Source organism: Acanthochromis polyacanthus, chromosome 12, assembly GCF_021347895.1.
Source record: "Acanthochromis polyacanthus isolate Apoly-LR-REF ecotype Palm Island chromosome 12, KAUST_Apoly_ChrSc, whole genome shotgun sequence".
NCBI classification, from domain to species: domain Eukaryota; kingdom Metazoa; phylum Chordata; class Actinopteri; family Pomacentridae; genus Acanthochromis; species Acanthochromis polyacanthus.
Window position 1 is genome coordinate 6,945,459 of NC_067124.1, and position 5,111 is coordinate 6,950,569.

Below are 5,111 nucleotides of genomic sequence, written 5' to 3' on the forward strand. Positions count from 1 at the left end.
TGATGAGGGTGATCCACTCATTTGTAATGACATGCCCGTCCTCCGTGGTATCACATCTCTCGACTTCACTGCAGTCATTATTTGCTTTATGCCTTTTAGAACGCCTCTGGTCTTGCTCAAGATGCCGTCTAAGGTTGCGTAGTTTCATCTCTAGGAAGTCACAATGAGAGACTGGATCATAGAAATGCTCCTGAGGATGAAAGGAGAGGTAAGTGAACAACAGCTTGTGGCTGTTCTTAGTGGCATGTGGACCGCAGGCAACCAGAATAAATAAATAAATAAAATCAGCACATTTGAAGATACATGGTTTTCACTGAATAAAAAGGATATTAAGAACTGTAATCTGAAAAGCAACTAAAGCTGTCAAAATCTAGTGAAGCAGAGAGTGCAATATTTACCTCTGAGATGTAGTAGAGTATTAGGATAAAGTAACATAAATAATACTTGTTAATGTACCTCAAATTTGTACATAAGTGTTATTGATTGATTGATTGATACCCTAAAGGTCAAATGTTAAATGTGACTTCTAGTGTTCTGGGGTACCTTAACTTTGTTCTTAAGTACAGTTGTTGAGTAAATGTACTTAGTTACTGCCCCCACTCACCGAGGATACTGTACAGCTCTGATGAGTTCAAGATCATGAAGGACAGTAAATGGAGCAATGTATTCCTACAATAATTGAAATTATTTGAAATCAATTCCAGAACAAAGTGGGAACCAGTGTAATGATACTAAAATCAAAGTAAATGTGAGTGTAGTATATAGTTTGTTAAAAGACACCTGTTTGAGCATCAGTCAGTCATATAACAGAACATCTGTCGGTCAGCTGAGTGGTTTTCTCTCTGGTGTGGCTCATTGTGCTAAAAGCTTGGCTACACTTTTGTACAAAAGTAAGATTAAAGAGGAGAAGCTTATACAGTAAAAGACTGGTTTACTTACAAATCCTTCTCCTTTTCCTGCAACTTTGACACTCAGGGATGGGAAGGTGGTGATGATGTGTTTTGCCAAAGCAAGCTTCTCTGCACCAACAGGGTAACTGGAAAAAGGACAAAAACACAGCCACTTCTAATTGCTTCAGTGCACTTAAAGAAAAAGTTACAGTATATATTAATGTTCATGATGGTTTTAAAGTGTGATAAGGTTACTTACAAACCACACCTCTCCACCAGATCTCCAACACAGGTCTTCACCAGGAGTTTCCTTGAAGGCACTGATAGAATACCTGTCGTTTCATATTCTCTAAGAATTTGTGGGGCCTTCTTCTGAAGTAGTGACCGTAGTTTGTCAGTGTTGACTGGATCATGCTCTTTCGTGTTAGTGATTGACTGTGCAGAGAAAAAATAGACACTTCATCTTACCAGGGTTCATCAAGACAGGGTTATGGTTATTATTGTATATTCAAGAATAATGTGACATAAACAGTGTGATGTATTAAAATATGGTTTTAACAATCAATTGTTAACAGTTACAACAGGAGTAAATGTTGTACATTTTACATGCAGTATGAGGTTAATAGTATAAAACACCATACTGTGTGGGTTGCTTAATCATTGTGATAACAATTTAATCATTGGAAACAAAAGCAATGCAAACTGTACCTAAACTTCACTGGTCTCCTTGTGGCCATGGCACCCTCTGGCTGAGAGGAAGACCTGGAATCTATCAAAGTCCTTCACGTCCACATTGCTATCTACATCTATATATTCCATGAAATCATTGCTATATTTCAATAATCTATCAGGCACACAGCCAGTATGCTGAGCTAGACTTTGAGCAATAAGATCTCGAGCACTCTTAACATCCAGAATTTTTTTGCAAATTTCTTTGTCATTTTTAAAAGTGACCACAAGGACTTTGATAGATTCTTCTAGGTATTCCTGTGTGTGCTGAAAAGAAAAAAAGGAATACATAAGATAATAATATCTGGTAATCACCGCCTGTAAAATATGTCAAGGTCCATTATTTTGAAATGTCACTGTCACAGGTCTGCTGAAAATAATTCCCTCTACACAATATATCCCAAAATATCTCCAGTGTGCTAGCTGCCAATCAAAACAGCGCAGTGTACCGAGCCACACGGTTTACCTGTACCTGGGCAGAGCAGCTCTAAGCGGACATGTGACACCGACAGACAGCGCTGCTGCTCTGGATCTGCTTTCTAAAAGCACGTTGATTGTGACCGACATAAAAAAAATATTCAAACTGGGCCGCTCCTCTCTGGCTCAACTGGCAGCGGCAGCAGTTGTCATTGCCACAAAGAAAAGGAAATAAATGATCCCGAGTGACGCGCTGGCGCGGCATACTGATGTCTGGTCATCACCCACAATGGGAACCTCGTATATTATACTGCAACGACTAGGAGACCCGCTACTGTGAGCTGGGAAGCGGGTGCTAATGGCGGATGCTAGCCGCTAGCGAGAGTAGGCCTGCTAGCATCCGGGACAGCTACAGTAGTAACAGAGCTAACGGGGCTAACAGGGCTAATAGCCCTCCTACTTGAATTTCCCCTGCGCTCAATGGCTGGAGAGAAAACATGACTCTCCCCACAGAAACGCCCCGTACACAACACGTCTGTCTAACCATTAAACACACTGGCAGAAACCCGAAATGACATTTACAAAATGAAATTTAAGTTTGCAAACATAATTTAATGTGGAAACATGAAGAGGTTTCTTTTTTCTTTTTTTACGTACCGGTTCGTGGTAAAAGTTCTAACAGTCCCCCACAGCGAAATGGCAGTGTTAATTTTTTGTTTTTGGCGGCATTAATGTTAACTCAGTTGCTATGGCACTGACCAAGTTAAGGTTAACCAAGTTAATTGCTTAAGTAAACCAGGTTTACTGCGGACTTTCGTGGAAATGAGCAACTTTAACTTACTTGGTCTAATGTCGGTAGCAGGCACAGTCGAAGCAATGTTCAAGTCACAATTGACGTTTGGTGTAACGTAACTTAAGCTAGTTTACTGTCAAGCTAGTTTACTGTTAGGCAGCCTTGCTGAACAAAAAGGGAGACTTATTTTCTCAGTGATATGATTCAGCTGCTGGTTTAACCAAAGCGTCTTGGTTAAAGTGAATAATTAACAATTCGATGACTTATATTAAAATTAGCTGGCAATGGATACTTACCAAATAGTCCGAGAGCACCCCGGGCGACGCAGACTCCATCTCTCTGCCAGACTGTGGCTGTGACCGCGCCCCCTTCCCGCCAATTAACCCTTTAAGCTTCAGTCAATTCCAGCCGTTTTCAGTACAAAAATATATTCTATTTTTAAATTTAAAAAATTACGAAAAATACAGGGAATATTGGACACACGTCGCGAGGTGCATTTCCTTGAAAACGACCGATTCATGGATTTTATACCAACTTCAGGACATGTTTTGGACAAAATAGTTTACTGGCTTGTGTTGTCTGGATGTAAAAGGTTGGATTATGGCCGTTTTTTGTGGAATCTTTTTTTCTGTGTGTAATAATGAACCCGGAAATGTGAGTCGCGCTGTGTGCGTTGAAGCCGTGTATAGAGAACGGATGGATGAATATTTGTTTTTGTCGGACAAATGTGTTTTTCTCACCCGCTGTGGTAATCACATCTGAAAGTGGTTTATACCGGTGGATTCATGAGAATCTAAGCTTTCCATCGGCGTATAGTGTTTGTATAATCGGGTTTGCAGCCATCGGACATTCTTGAAATTCCTATGCAAATTAGTAGGTGTACCGCCGGCGGTACACCTACGACGCACTGAAGCGTAAAGGGTTAAAGTAACACACCCGTTGTGTCAAGATGTTGCCGCCGCTCAGATTCAAATGAATGAGCCATTATCAGACTCCAGCATGAGCTTGATGACAAGCTGATAAGTTGAATATTTTAGCTAAAAGTGTTAGGCAATATTTATAATCATTTGTCATGTTTAAATTACGTGTTTCAAAGGCATCTGCATATTGTTTACATAACAGAGAGCAGTATTGAAATTGTAATTTCCAACAGTGACAAGCAGTATTTGAAAAGATCAGCGCTACTAAAAGACTGATGAATGTGGAAATCCACGTAAATTTCCACTGCACACGGTTTACACACATTCGTGCTGCTCATGTTTCATGAATGACACCCATTGTGTTAAACTGTCCAACACATTTAATTGTGTTAAGTTTCTGTGCATTTTTGTGCACATCTAGTGTTGAAATTCACGCAAAATGTGTTAAACATGTAACAACACATTTTTTGTGTAATTTTTTAACACATCTCTTCTAAGAGTGTTGAAACTACAGCATTACATAATTTGGACACAATTTTTTGAGTGAGTTGAAGAAGAACCACCCCGTCACATCCCTTACCACCCCGTCACATGTTATATTGTGACGGAGTGGTAAATTTCATACAAAAATGGCCACTGTTCTCTATGTGGTCAAATTCCTGACCCAAGTGAGTGTACTTTCAATTGAAAATATCATTTTCTATACATTTATAGTGTAAAATATTTAATAAAAATCAGTTTTCCCTATCAGTATTGTGTGACGGGGTGGATGGGTTGAGCTTGACGAACCTCATCTAACATGAAAAAACAACAAAAAAACCAATGAAAAAGAATGTCAGAACTTGCTTTCTTTTTTTTTTTTTTTTTTTTTTTTTTTTTTTTAACTCTTTTTTATTTTTTATACAGAGAACATTTACAATGCTTAACAGCTTCAAACATGATTTAACAGCAGGTTCATCAAGACTTTCTAAAAAGTTTCTAGACAATTTCTGCCTGATAGTTGACAGCAGATATACAGCATTGCTAGATTAAAATTGCGAGGGGTTAAGTAAAAGAAAAAAAAGAGAAAAGAAAGAAGAAGAAAAAAAAGAGAAAAAAAAAAAAAAAAAAAGAAAAAAAAAAGACAATACACACTAACTCTACAACAATTACAGACAGCACATGATGTAACACAACGACCCATGCATAAAGACAACCAATGTTCCAGTCTTCATTCATATATATACATGGTATACACCAATACACATATACCCAGTGTAAAGCGAGCCAAACACCTCGACCCCCAACTGGCCAGCCCCGGCCGCTAGCGGATGGGAGTGGCCAGTACAGGGTCAAGCGTGGGGTTCCCCACTTTTTTCATAG

At 39.1% G+C, this 5,111-nt stretch overlaps 1 long non-coding RNA gene across 1 annotated transcript; it reads right to left on the reverse strand.

Moving 5' to 3' along the window:
- Positions 1-938: 938 nt before the first annotated feature.
- LOC127536451 (uncharacterized) lies at positions 939-1,886 on the reverse strand. The gene is made up of 3 exons (XR_007945439.1): positions 1,599-1,886; positions 1,150-1,325; positions 939-1,036 (listed from the first exon to the last, which is right to left on the reverse strand). It is a non-coding gene; the product is annotated as an uncharacterized LOC127536451 (long non-coding RNA).
- Between the last annotated feature and the right edge of the window lie 3,225 nt (positions 1,887-5,111).